A 15,686-nucleotide genomic window follows, 5' to 3' on the forward strand; every position below is an offset into this window, starting at 1 on the left:
GGGAAATGTCAAAATAACCGCACGGTAGCCATCATGGCGGCAGTGAAAGAATGGGCACACCAGCCACCAGCAAGTGCTGCAGAGTTCAAACACAGCCAGCTGATAGGCAGCTGATGGCTACTACCAGAAGCATGCCTCTGGAATGCAATATGGAGACTCAGCAAGCCAAATTAAACTTATTTTCTCAATGGCAGAAGCATACAAATAGAGACAGAAACTTACATCCTTGACTTGGACTGGACTAAAAACAACAATTATTGATGAATATCTTGACAAAGCCGCAGGATTAGTGAGGCAGGGCAATCCTTCCCACCCCCACCTCCATTCCTCAAGCCTACCCAGAGGGTCTGGATAGTTCCACTCTGTTTATCACACATTCCATTAGAGTGATGTAACCTTAAGACCTGAATGAACTGGGCCAATTGAGTGTGGGGGCAGCACGTTTGGGAAGAAACTGTGGAGACTTCACAAACAGGTTGACTAAAGTTCAACTTGAAATGATAATGACATCATTATAGTACCTCAGGTGTTTTATGGGAAGGTAAACACAAATGGTTATCCACCCCCCCCCCCCCCACACACACACACACACACACACACTCAACCCACACACACACACACACACACTTCAGCTATTATATTTTATGTTGTACAGGGTGATTTTTATGACCATCTCCCAAAAATGTATTTCACTAAGAGTGGATGGACCTACTGTCCTATTCCTGAGGGCCGTGAAACTACAGTATGTTCCAAAAAAGTATGCCATGTGCCTCTGGTTAAATGATGGCTCTGTTCTTTGGTCCCAAGGGTCTGAAGAGACTCAATGGGCTAATAAAAACCATGCATCATTACTATGAATGAATATTCAGCACATCACAATTAGGCCACCGGACAACCTGACATTCTAAATAGGACTATGTTGGAAGCAAAGCATTCATAATCACCTGCAGCTGTCCACAGCAGTCCCAAAGCCTTCACACATACATACACACACACACACACACACACACACACACACACACACACACACACACACACACACACACACATGCCCTTATCAGACCAAGACAAGAATGCCAGGAAACCATAAATATAACCATTTTCAAACACAATTCCTTTAATTTTTGATAAGAACTCTGCACAATGATCCTGAAATACATTAGTACCAATGTGTACCCTGTCAAAGGCAGAGATAGAAGATGCACATGTGACAACGATGCTTGCCTGCCCTCAAGCCCATCAATCAACACCCCTGCCAAGCCTTCTTCCCATATGGCCAAGCGGCCCGGGAGTGTAGAGATTGGGCTCTTGAACCTGCACATGCAATAGCTAAATGCAAACACATCAGGATGCCGTGCAGGGTTCAAAAAGAGTGTCAGAGGCAATCTTCCACTTCCCTGCTCACCATAAACTTCAATCAGTTTCAAACTCGTTTATTAAGAACACCTAGCAAAAACAAATGCAGTCTAATACAACAGACCAACAATACATCCCCCTTCATGTCCATTATAATGTTTAGCTAATGTTGAAACAGTTAAAGAAAGATGGCGAATCAACTGAAAGATCATTTTGGAGGATGCAGTTTGTGGCGCTGTAAACTGTATTCGATCAAAGGTGTCAAAAGAGAAAACAATGGTTTGGCCTAACCTCACTGATTGACATGGAGTGGTCAAATTAATAGAAGCACACGTCAGTACAGCGCAATACAAATTTAACATCACCACAAACAACAGCCTCCAAAATGAGCACACAGTTAAATCAACAGCTCTCTAAACTAGTTTAAACCAATACTAAATATTAAAACCGTCATGACACTAAGCTTTATTGGTGGACTGGTGTATTGGACTGAATTAGTTTGAGCTCAGTGTTCCTAGAAAACTGGCAGCTGGGTGCGTGTCAACCAGAATGTGGAGATGGCCCATCATTTCTCTGCGTCTTTGAACTTGTTTGTGTTCACATTCCCCATCAACGTGCAAGAGGGGGGAAGTAGACATCATGCCTATAAGTTTGGAGAGGAACACAGAGCCCTCTGTTCGGGCAATGGTCATCTGTCAGATAATTCACAAGTACTTTAAGCTGCACAGCTGCATTTTCTAATAACTGCGCCTGGTTGAAATTCAGTATTGCTGGAATTGTTATGCATGATCATATGTAGCACTGAGTAGCCTACATATAAGGGTGTGGTTTGTAAAGGGTCAATACAAATGTTCAGTCTCAAACCAAAATTACACCAAAGCAATATGATATCTTCCAGGATTGGCTGTTCAAAGCCACAAGGCAAGCTGTCCATGTTATGCTATTACACTGTTGCATGCTATACGGCTTGGAGAGGGGGAGGGGAAGTGTTTGACAGGTCTTTAAGGCAAGAGATCGAACGTCACCAACATCATGCAATTTACTAAGTCCACAGCCTGTTCCACACATCTGCAGGCAACTGTCGTGTTTGTCATTGCCTCCAAGAAATTAAACCTTGTGAGATACGATTACAGGTGAATGTACCAGGAATAGTTAAACGGACGCCAACGACCAACTGAAATCATCATTACAAATTAATCAAATGAATACTAATCACAAAAGCTTCTCTTTTAACGTGACATTTAAAAGCCATTCATTCACTAGACTAATACTGCTTATTGCAAAGTCAAATTCAATGTCTTCATCAAATGTAGGTTAGCGGACAAATCATTTAGGCTACACGAAAAGATCCCCCCAAAGGTAAGATAAGGTTCTTCGTGTGGAGGGACAGACAAAAAGGATAATTAGTGTTAACTCTCACCAAGAAAACCTAAACGAAGAGAATAACCGATCATGAGATCAAAATGAATGGCAGCGTGCGGCGAAACGATGCTCTACCGGCTCCTCTGCATCCCTCCCAACAAATGCAGGGCATGTGTGTGGAACTTACATGCATTTGCGGCGTTTTAACACCGTGTAAATGATCATGTAGGCAACATTGCAATGCACGTCCAACCAGAGACATATTCTTCTTTAGATTTGAAGGTGTTGTGGTTGCCTATTCAAATTGAATGTAAACTGACCAAAAAAAATCTGTACTCCCTCCTGAAAACTGCTTTCACTACCGATGGTCCGGCAGTGGCATAGGCAAATAAAACGTTACAACAATTAAACCGCTTAAACCAAGACCAACAATGTCACCAATACCCCCAGGTTGTTCTCGGCTTTACAGCTTATCTCCCTTAGAGACAGAAGTTGTAGCACTACCGTTGTCCATTCAAGAAGAGGGACGATATGAAATGACTTACTCTGCCTGTAATTCTGCTAAATCCACGTGTAAGCAAGCGTTCCAGGGGTAAAAGAATAAAATACTCAACAGCAAGTTGATCAGCCTTTCTGCCTTGCCCAATTCAGATGGTTCTTGCAGCGTTGAGGACCTTCTTCTTGGTCGCCATGTCGGACGACTGCCTGTGGAGACAGGATTACATCGAAACGAGCGGCAGATCCACACTTAGCTTGTTACTCAAACAATAAAAGGACGCACAGTGCCTCCAGCCATTGTAATTGGCATTGCAACTGCAAGAGTCCTCAGCAAAGGAAAAGTAATTCCTTAGCACCATCTTGCGGTTTTGAGAGGGAGAGCTCGCGCTTCAGCTTCTGTCATCTTGCCACAGAATTGTAGGTAGAGAACATAACATGACTAATCAATCAGTCAATCAATTTATGTATCTTTCTATCGGCCGGTCTGTCTGTATCGAATAAGGCAAAAACATCCTTATTTCCAAGGTTGGGCACAAATAATTCAGATCATCAATATTTACAATGTTTTAAAATGTTTCAGTGTTCCTTTTGGAGAATCATCCTGGTGTCTGAATCTGTAAATGGAACGCTTTCTCTGATATTACGTTTTCTATGCGTGTCATGTCTGGGATCACCTTAAGGATGCCCAATATTTAATAGGTTAAATAGGTTAACATAGTTTATTATATATGTGTATTATATGTTATATGTATGTTAGTATTATATGTATAAGTTGTTATATGTTAAGCATACTGTATTGTATATTTATATTGTATAATTAGTAAGGTTATTCATGTTATTATATGTTTATTACGTTTAAATTATGCTCAAAGTACTTGCACAGAGTGTATGTCATGTTATGTTATGTTATGTTATGTTATACTATGTTCTGTTATGTTATGGTAGGTTGTTGTGCGGTGCCTTGTCCTGAGAGTTTCAGTGCCCAGTCTAATCCTGTGTCATTTTTGTGCATCTGACAATAAAAGACTTGTAACTTGTATTTCATGATGATACAGAATAAGTAGGGAACTGTGATGATAGACTTCAGTTCATTTTTACAATAAAAAAACTGTTAAGAGTTTGGAGACGGAGGCGCTCCATTGTAACCTGCTCTATATAGAAGAGTGAGTGACACCTTATTGGAAGTGAACCTTTGTTAACCACATAATTAAAACCATCATCCATACAATGCGAAGTCCTCCAACTCTGTGTAATTTAGCCAAACGTCCTCTGGCTTCTGTTCTCAAGTTTCAAAGTATGATTAATGATGCCCTGCAATGTCTCCTAAATGGGTTTGACACAATGGTGTCATGGCAATACCTCAGAACTCAAAACGTTCATAGCAGTTAAATAGGCCTGAAAGGACAGCTGCCATTGCCTGTGTTTGGAGCCCATTTCCCTGCCCACCTGATGTATTCTTCAGGAACGATATCTCTGGGTGGCTTGGGGCATTAACTGAGGCTGAGGCCTTGATGACGCCCACCCACGCCTCGTCTACATGCAGCCGAGGCAGGGGAGGCAGATGAAAGGCCCAAGCGATGTCGCGGAGGAGCCAGATTCAGGCTTTACATTCCTTTGCTGTCCACCCACCTCCTCACTGAATGGCACTGAATCACACACACACACACACACACACACACACACACACACACACACACACACACAGAGAATCCTCATTTGCCTTCCGCACCGAGGAGAGCCCACTCTGCCTCTCGGAAGCGATACAGACCTCTAAAAAAAGCAGCTAGGGCTGCACTGGTGCTTTAAGGCTCGGATAATGAATCAGCTCTCTGCAGGGTGTTCATGGCTGTCATGGCCTTTTTCACTTTACACTACTCAGCTTTGGAGAACATGGACTCATTTCTTCTTTTAGCTGGCTGACTAAAAGCTGACTTTTGCAGACACTGCCTTTATATATTAAACATTCCAAATACTGAAGAGGGGGCTCAGTGGTAACAGTAAAATAAAGCTACGTCCCATAACTAAATCACATTTGTGGGGATTATATACTCATGTACTGTGAAACATCAATTCATCTGCAATTGGGCCACTGATGTAACCCAGGCTAAATGAAGATTCATATTTGCAGAATTTAATTTTTAAAGTATACTGAATTCAATTAACTGTCATTTATTTTGCATTTCTTCATTGAGTCTGATGGCATTAATATCTACACCAGTTCTTGTTAGGACATGTCATTCCTTTCATGGCATTACTGCATGTGTCCCACATAAGTGGTCAAGGCCCATTTGTTCTACACATATTGTCATGCTGTAAATTCACTACAACATGTATCTAGGGATGTCCAAAGACACGCTGATTTGGTGACTAATTCTTGATGCTCAACCCCCTGCATTGTCATCTACTGTTATACAGTGGCTTGCAAAAGTATTCAACCCCCCGAAGGACATCACCATTTTCTGGCTTACAAAAGATACTTACAAATATTTTTCCAACCACAATCTTTAGCACTTATGCTCTAGTCATTTATGCTGGCCTACAGAGTGCTTGCTGGTTCTGCTCCCACCTACCTAAATGCTCTTGTAAGGGCAGATGTTACACAGAGGACGCTACGCTCATCTAATGAGCGTCGTCTGGCACTACCGCCTGTGCAAGCACGGCAATCCAGACTATTCTCATTTGTAGATCCACGTTGGTGGAACGAACTGCCTAGCACTACCAGAGCAGGGGGGTCCCTCTCTACCTTCAAGAAGCTCTTGAAGACCCAACTCTTCAGAGAGCACCTCCCTTCCTAACTGGCACCTTGGCTTAACTTGCACTTAAGCAATGACAGTCCCACACTTCTTTTTCCTTTTTATGTTGTTTTTCTATTCTTCAAAAAATTCTCTTGACTGTTCTCTCCCTTGTACGTCGCTTTGGACAAAAGCGTCTGCTAAATGACTAAATGTAAATGTTAAATTAAAAAGGAATAAATTAAAACTAATAATTAACAACTAATATTATACTATTATACAAATATTCAATCCCTATTGTTACCAGGAAGGGCACCCCTTTGCTGCAACAATAGCCTTAAAACTTTTGAAGTGAGACAGGACCAGCGTTGCACATGTTCTGCAGTGTATCCTCTTCATTCCTCTGGGTTGAATTAATATAGAACTGATGGGATAGCGGTCCTGAACATGAGTGCCACAGATTTTCACTAGGATTTTGGTCAAGACTTTAACCTATCTAAAATGTTCACTATACTGTTTTTAAGCCATTCCGATGTTGCTTTAGCCTTGTGTCTTGGGTAAGTGTCCTCCTGCTTGGCATTCCCTCTCCAAAGCCTTAGGTTTTCTGCAACAGGTTTTATGTGTGATTAATGTATTTCCATTTATTCTCACTTTCATTCTGAAAAGTTTCCCAGTTCCTGCAGACAAGAAATATCTCCAAACCATAATGTTACCAGCGCCATATGTCATGACTGGAATGGTGTTTCAGCCATTAGCAGAGTTAGATTTATGCCACGTATAGTGCTTCCAGGATTAGCCAGAGAGCTTATTTTTGGTCTCATATGACCACATCTTAAAACAATCTCGATACAAACTTTACTGCTGATCTTCTAAAACGATGTTTTATGAATAGGTCTTAAGATTGTGGACTATCACTTAAATTTCAGCCACTGAACTTTGTAGATTTTCCGGGTGATGGCTGGACTGTGGTGGCCTTCCTCACCAGTTAATATCTTCCTTGGATGTTTGGGGGACAGCCTTTTCTGCAAAGCATCTGGGTGGTGTGATGCAATTTCTACTTTCTTCTTATAGATTCTGTTGTGCTCAATTGGACATCAAAACACTGGAATCTTTTCCTCACTGAATCACAGTCTCTCTTCCTCTGTTTTTTTCACAACCTGATGATCCTTCGACAGAGTGATTTTATATCTATAATTGTATATAATGAATATGGTGATTTATGTTATTTTATATCTCACTCATAGGTAGTACTTAATTATGATTGGTTACGGTCAAATAAGTGGTAAGTGTATCGTTTGCAAATAATTTGTCATCTGCCTTAATCTGGAACTCAAAAGCACAGGGGTGTGAATTATTATGTAAGTACTGTAATTTTTTTTTTTTATGTAAGCAGAGAAATTCAATATATTGCCTTTGGAAATATACAAGAACATAAATGTTCGCAATAAAAAATACTGATTTGGTAAATATGTGTAAGTGTCTTTTGTTATTGTGAAATGGCGATTACTTTTAGGGCGATTCCTTTGCAAGCTAGTGTCTTGCATGTTTCATAATACAACATACTTCATTCAGTATTAATCAGATTTCTTTCTATGTCTGAGTAAAGACTGTTTTTGTTCACATTTCAGCCTGAATGCTTGCTTGGAATAAGGTCCAAAACAGAAATGCACCATAACCTTTATAATTTATAGCATGTTGATGCTGAAAGAACATGCTTTCAGGAGCTACTGAATGTCTGAGTGAACCAGTTGCAGGGTCTTTGCACAAACTGAAAGTGCTGTAAGAAGCGACAGCATGCAGACATTCTCTCTGAGGAGGGCCTAAACTTAGAGACTACTACCCAAAGCAGACCAATCCCTCCTTGATGTCTGCGGGCACGGCTATGGAAGCAGAAGCATCTGGTGTCTGGTGTCTGGTGTCTGGTGGGTCAAAGCTATACTCACTAACAGTAATGACTCATTGTGGGGATAGGAGGGATTCTCATCCAGCTGTTTCCCAGCTTTGGGGGAAAATATGCCTGAAAAATGTAGACGTATAGAATAGAAAAGTGTGGTTTTCATTTGACAAACATAACTGTCACAAAGGGATACCTGAAGGAGTAAAATAGAGTGGGGGATAATAATAAAGATAATTCGAATTTCTATAGCACTTTTCTAGTACCCAAAGACGCTCTACAGAAGGCAAGCAAACAAGACAACAGAAAAAAATGTGAAATACAAAAGATCAAACAAAAACAAACAGACAGAAACAAGTTAGAAAGGAAAACTGAACGTAAGAGTCTTAAAGTGGAGGGGAGGGAGCAGGGGAATTCAGGTGAAGGCGAGGTTGAAAAGTTGAGTCTTGAGGGACTGTTTAAAAAGCGTTATGTTGGGAGCCTGACGGGGGATGAATTGAAAAAGACAGAGATAAAAAAGACTTCTCACTTCACTCCAATGTAGTAGGTCTGAGGAAGGGGTGATGAAATACTGTTATGGGGACAAAGAGAATAAGTGAAATGAAGATGCCAAGATATGTAGAACTAATAAACTGAGATTGGCATAAAAGATCTAAAATGCTGTGCTATGATGCAACCATGTTTATCAGGTCTCTGGGGAAAAAAATTGATTTTAAATTGAGAGACCATACCATATTATATTATATTGCATTATATTAAGATTTGACCCAAGGATGGATAGAGGGAGGTTGAAAAAAACAAAACAACGGTGGTGGTTGCTTAGACATTGAGGAAGTAGAATTCACAAAGGTGAGTGTGCTAATGATGAGCAGGAAGAAGATAATCAAGATGAGGAGAGAGTGAATATAACAGTTTTGGAGCAAACAGGCTGAAATAAAATAACATGAATACCACACATTAGATGCTAAACAAGCAACCAATAGCTACATGCTGTGGATTTCTGGTCACACACACAATGCCGAAGGCTACTCCCTTAGTGATGGAATTTCCTCCCGGTCTTTGTAAATACCCGTCATAGTTTATCAAGGATACAAGATGAGAGGCGGGAACTAAGACATGTAGGATACCAGACTGAAAATACCTCAACCTGGATCAAAGTGGAACTCAAAGCATAACTCTGGGTTTTTAAGGACACGTCCCGCGTTTGTAAAATGTGTAATGCCAAAGCCCAGTCAGACATCAGAAAAGTGTAAAAAAAAAAAAAAGGGGGGGGGGACTCAATGATCCAGAACATGAAAGGGAGAACCAGCCTGTGAGGGCTTTGAAATAAGACATAATTGAATAGGTGCTGTGAATAACAGGGGAGGGCTGAATTCCTTAAAGCTGTCTCAGATACAGGAAACACCTCACCTCATTAAGGCAAGAGGACTCTAAGGACAATGCTCAGTCTTGTCCAGGGAGGGCGCTATTGTGAGTGAAAGGGACAAAAACAGTTATAACCTGGGAATGGGAATGTGACAGGAAGGTGAATTATATGGTGACGCAATATTGTCCCCGCTATCTGAAATTTAGAATGAGAGACAGAGTTAAGTCTGAACAAAGGGGAATATACAGTATATGAAACATAAACATACTATAGGTGTTCCTTTAATACCAATGTGCTTTTCTGTGTATGAACAAAGATGATTTTTCACTTATACAGACAAGTGAATGTGTTGTAAACTCAGACATATCTCTGAGAACATTAAGCAACATGCCAGCTGTGATACTTCTACTTGCAGTGTTCGTATGCTGATGGGAAGAGATAGAGTGGCTGGTTTCTTTGAAGATCCCAGTGAGACTCCAGGATGGATGTGGGAGAAGCAGCTTCTGATCTGTTGAACCTGAATAGTATGACTGTGAGTAGCCCTGAGGCCAGAGAACTGTTTGATTCAGTGCCCAAATAGAAGTAGATGGCATAAGGTGGTGATGTTTTTAAAGCCTGTGGTATTAACCATATATTTCTTTACCACTGGCAGTTCTCAAAACATGGAGGCCCTGGCTGGATCTGTTTTGTTTCTGTGTTACTATATGTGTATATGATACTTATAAGGTGCTTTTCCACTGCAGGAACTCGGGGCACTTCCCAGGTTGCGCGAACGTTTACAGAAGCGGCCCCCTACTCGGCCCTCTCAGCCTTTTTCTTCTCTGTGTTTCCACTGTGGTGCAGGAGGTATGGACCTACAATTGACATAGCCTAATCTTTAGTTGTTTGATTGCTACCTCAATTCCAAGCACAACACAATAATTATATATTTCTCCAGCAGCGGCACCAACTTTAGACGTTAAACCAGATATTTTATAGATAGCATTAGGAGAACCCCAAGGTCAAGTTGAATTTTGCTCGAAGAGTGACAACTTATTTCATCCCTAAAAAATGTCCCCTGGAAGAGGTCCTACAGGGGGCAGTTCCTGCAGTTGAATAAAGGTGCCAGCCCCCCTAAAACAGCCTGTGAGTTCCTGCAGTGAAAAAGCACTTATAGTGTACCCTTTCTCATGTAAGGATATGTAGAGTATGAAAGAAAGTCAACAGAAATGGCATCATGAAAATAGAGGAATAAGTGGGTGGTGCACAAACTTCTTTATCCAAACAGTTCCAAGAGACACAGTCAAATCCTTATTGATGTAGACACTCCAGTGTAAATATTAGGATATAATTGTTCTGCCACTTTTCCAAAACAGTAAACAACTCGATGCAAGGACACGCTGCCTTTCTGTCGACTCCCTGCCATTTGTCCTTTCCTTCTCAGGGAGCCCTTCATTCCTCAGTCTGAAAAATGCCTCTTGCCAGTGCGGCTCATGGCCATAATGACAGAGGCAGACGGAGCGGAATGGAGTGGAATGGAGCGGAGTGAGCGCGGAGCGGCGCGGTGCGGGGGAGGCGTCTGTTGCCTCGTGTCACTGCAGACCTTACAGGATGCTGCATTGTTTGTTCAGGTGTCTGAGAGGGAACGCTGCATGACAAACAGGATGTCAAACACTGCGGGGGATCCGTGGTAAAAACAGCCTGATTTTTATGTTACCTATGCTTTCTGACAGTGGTAAACAAGCTTCATGCTGGATCATGTCTGGTGTGGCAAACTGCTGTGACATGAACGGAGATCCCATTTCACGTAGAGATGCTTTTCTAGTGGGCATCGGGGGAGAAATGGAGCTATGGTAGAAAAACTCCTGCAGTCCTGGAAAAGATGAATGCAGTAATTATGCAACCAAAAACACATTGAACGCCTGCTAAATAATGGCCCAATTTCTGACTGGAAGGAATGAGCAAACAATAATTTAGAAAATACATGAATTATCTATAAACCTATTACTTACAAATGTGATTTCCATAGCTGTTACTAAGATCAGAGTTGAACAGAGTTTAGTTTCTATGCTGATACATTTTTCAGTATCTGGCAACATCCAGGGAGCTTTCCTAATTCAGAAATTCCTGGAATGTAGGAGTAAGAGGGTACACACACACACACACACACACACACACACACACACACACACACACACACACACACACACACACACACACGCAGTGGGGATGGGGACTGACTAGGTGTGTTTGCCTCCCACTCAGTGCGGCCCCTGCTGAGGCCCCAGATCCTGAAAGTCTGAGGGGAGCAGCGGGGTGCTGCCTGCTATGCCCCATTACGGAAACCCTGACACGGCACATATGCATACTTATAGAGCTATTTCTGACACGGCACATATGCATACTTATAGAGCTATTTCTGACACGGCACATATGCATACTTATAGAGCTCTTTCTGACACAGCACATGCGTACTTATAGAGCTCTATCTGACACTGCACATATGCATACTTATAGAGCTATTTCTGACACGGCACATATGCATACTTATAAAGCTCTTTCTGACACAGCACATATGCGTACTTATAGAGCTCTATCTGACACTGCACATATGCATACTTATAGAGCTCTATCAGACACGGCACATATGCATACTTATAGAGCTATTTCTGACACGGCACATATATGCGTACTTATAGAGCTCTATCAGACACGGCACATATATGCGTACTTATAGAGCTCTATCAGACACGGCACATATATGCGTACTTATAGAGCTCTATCAGACACGGCACATATATGCGTACTTATAGAGCTCTATCTGGCAACACGTCAAATAAGAGACAGAACAGACATCACATCTCAGTCTGAGTCTCAGCTCAGTGGTATACACAGCATGGTTAAGGTTGTAAATGATCTACCTCTTAATATATTAAGAGAAATATTGGAATATGAACTATTATATATGTTACAATATTGAAAGACAATGAGATTTCACTATCCTGTGGAGTTGGGCCGCTGCTGAATCATGCTATGCCAGTCACCATCTAGGTTCCCCTTCGAGCCTTGGGCAAGCACCACCTCAACATCAAACTATTCTTTTGTGTTCTATTTTTGTGTTCTATTCTTTGCGCCAACATGACTAGTCTCCAAGTATGGTCAATATACATTGCATGTACCAGCAAACCCGCTAATGTTGGTCTGTTTGTTTAAGTACAAAAAGCTCAAAGGAAGAGTTCTATTTTGCACCAGCAGAGGGCCCCGTCACAGTCCACACACACACACTCTTGGGCATCTCATCATTAAGAGGCCTTTGCATCTGCACAGCTGCGGGCAATCTTACTCCTACCCTTTTGGGACTTTGTGGAGAGGTTTAGGACATGGTCCCCTAGTGAAGGACACTTCTCTTGGAAAGGCGTCAAGGAGTGTGCTAAGGACAAAGGGAGCATTGTGCTCGGCGGGGTGTACTGTCATGCCTCACTAAAGCAGGAGGTCTAAAGAGAACACCACTGATGAGGAGATGGCAAGTCAGCACTGAAAGCTTGAAATGAGTGTGTGTGTGTACATACATACACACAGTTTGTATCCTCTACCTAGTTGTGCTCCTGTTCCATGGTGGCCATGGAGCTTTTAATCCACAGATGAAAAATGCATAAGCACAAGATGGAAACCATCCACGATGTTCTTCCCCCAACACTAACCACACATGATATACACACACACACACGCACACACACACCCACACACACACAGTCACACAGACACACAGACACACAGACACACAAACACACACACACAGTACAGCACAGCATAGACTGGCTCTGTTAATTCCTACAGCTGCAAATTAGACTGTGAAATTGACAACTCATGTATAGCCATCTGGTTGCCATGACACCTAGTCATTAGGGCTTCATGACAGTCCTACACGGGCATGTACTTCGTGCTGCTTGTGCCTCATCCACGATGAGTGTGACTCAAGTCGAGCTCTACCTGGAGATAAAGAAAGAAAAACACCTCCAGGCCATGAATACAGGCAGCCAGCAAACACTCTGTGTGGAAGTGTGTGTGTGTGTGTGTGTGTGTGTGTGTGAGGAAGAGTTGCCACTTAACGATATTTCGTCCAGGGAACGGACAGCCGTAGCACCTCTGAATGTGGGCATATAGGCGGAATCACAGCTGCTGTTTTTATGGGCTCTCATTACCCAATTAATGAAACCTTAACAGACGACTGTTAGAGTTGATCTGTGAGTCATTCCTCCAGAGCAGCTGCCTCATTCCAGCGCGGGGAGTGGGGGGCTCCTCTCCTCTCGGAAGGCTTGGGGAGGAGGGAGGTGTCCCACATCACATCTGGAGAGACAAATAAACTCTGGGATCATAGAGAGCTAATCCAGACCATCCTCTGTGAACTCCCTCACCTCTTCAAAACCACCACCATACACACACACAGACACAGACACACACACACACAGACACTAACACACACACACACTCACGCTCTGTGGCGGTCCAAAGCAACCACATTCCTTCCTTGCATTGTGAAAATATTTTTAGAGGAGAGGAGCAGAGCGGACTCTCTCACAGGCTGAGTGGAGCAGTCACGGACCACTGTTCCCTTAGTGACAGGGGAGGGGAAGAGGAAGGGGGGGGGGGGGGGGGGGGGGGGGTAGGTGGCGTGACTGTCTCTTCCCTCTCTGCTCCTCCCTGGCTCAGCATTTAGCGGCCTGTGATGAGTTTCTCAGGTGGAACAAACACAAGCCACTGTGTGTCACAACCCGTATCCTTGTTCTGGGGTGCACAGGTACACGGTGAGTCAGCTCATCACTAATACATGAGGCCAGGCTTCAGAGCTCCAGCGGGTAGGGTGGGCGAGTGGGTGGGTGTGTGGGTGGATATGGGTGGGGGGGGGGGGGCTTTTCTGGAGCACTTTGAAGAAGCTCCAGTGTCCCGGAGCTTTGAAAAACCTCCTGGTTATGCAATGCATTCTTTGAGAGTCCACCCTTCACCGCTCCTCTGCTTGAGCTGTGCAGAGAGGGAGCCACACACCCAGCCATGACTGCGGCAGGCACAGCCAGAGCGGGGAGGGGAGGGGAGGGCGGCAGGCCTCTTCTCTGCATGGAGGACGGATGTCTCACAGGGTGGGCGGTGACTGGTGACAGCTGTCTCTCTGGAGAGATGCTGGGACTCTTCACGGGTGACATCTTTGGGTCTATTAACAACTTTCCCTCCTGAGGGTGGTTGGTGGTTCCTGTGAGCTCTTGTTTCCTTGTGTGAATGGGGGACAATCTGTGAATTAAACGGTGAGGCACGAGCAAGGCATGTCGGGAAAGCTGATCCGCCGGGGATCAAAACTTTCATCATTCCTTTCAAGTGTCTCATTGTTACATCCAACACTCGCCTCCCAACTCTCCCCGGGATGGAGGATTCGTTTTAAATTAGTGTGGCCCAGAAATAGACGAACTATAAAAACGTGAGTCATTTTCAGCTTTGATTCAGATCAGCGAATAGACCTCATCCCCCTGCCCTTCCATTACATTCTCTCCGAGAGGACTGTCTCATCTCCAGTGACGCCCCAACCCACTGGAGTTGCTAATCAGACCAACAATGCGGCAGTGTCCTCTGTAAGTACCGATGAAAAGCAGAGACACTTTATCTGTGAAAGTGCTAGCAATCTCAATAGTATTTAGCTAATTGTCTAATTCCATTATCTTCAGAGGCTGTCCCACTGGATTGTTGGGTGCTGAGCAGGCCCTAATCCTCCTGGCCTGCTGGCTGCTGGCCCTGTGTGGGCATACGGCTCTGGAGCCCCTCCAGCAGGCCCCCTGCGGCTGAGATGGAACCCGACCAAAGGCTCTGAGCTGGGGCTGCGAGTGGAGGAGGGAGGAGGGGGGAGGGCCTGGTGGCAGAGGATGAGCCGAGCCCATCACTGTCGGCTAGGATCAGGCAGGGGGGGGGGGGGGGAGTAAAACTGGGACATCAGCCATACCCTATATGGATGATGGGTGGGGATACATAATGCTACATGGCCATGAACTGATATGAACTGCAACAGGAGTGCACACAACCTTATACAAAAGAGGACAGGGTTATTAAAAAAGAAGTGTATGGCTCAAATTGCAGGACTGGTAACGCACACACACATGCGCACACACGCAGATGTTTGCTCCACATTGCACAAATGGTTATTAACAGAACCCCAGCGTGAGGTTAGTGTTTTCTGTTTGCCCAGCTGTCTGCCTCTGACAGCGTTATGAGGCTCTCCCAGCACCTTCCCCCAGGCAGTTAGGGGCTGGGATACTAATTGGCAATATCAGTATCCATGGCTGCAGTCAACTAAAGCTCCACTGGTGCCATTACTTGAGCAGCACAGGCATCTCACCCACACTTACATCCTGCCCTATATGTAGCTACCCGCCCCTTCCAGTAAACAGGAGAGAGAGAGATCCGGCACTTTTGATCATATGAGCAGGGAGCAGCTAATCATCCACTTTGGGTTTCTGAT

General features: G+C 43.7%; 1 protein-coding gene across 2 annotated transcripts in view; it reads right to left on the bottom strand.

Annotated features, from left to right (window-relative positions):
- The window catches only part of LOC308365760 (FERM, ARHGEF and pleckstrin domain-containing protein 1), a 47,760-nt gene extending 44,358 nt beyond the window's left edge, over nt 1-3,402 (bottom strand). For both annotated transcript variants that reach the window (XM_080839348.1, XM_080839347.1), the window contains exon 1: nt 3,264-3,402. The gene's annotated coding sequence lies outside the window, so the exon portion shown is untranslated. The remainder of the gene's footprint in view (nt 1-3,263) is intronic.
- Nucleotides 3,403-15,686: the final 12,284 nt, after the last annotated feature.

The sequence above is a fragment of the Sprattus sprattus genome (assembly GCF_963457725.1).
Source record: "Sprattus sprattus genome assembly, chromosome: 5".
In the NCBI taxonomy this organism is placed as follows: Eukaryota; Metazoa; Chordata; class Actinopteri; order Clupeiformes; family Clupeidae; genus Sprattus; species Sprattus sprattus.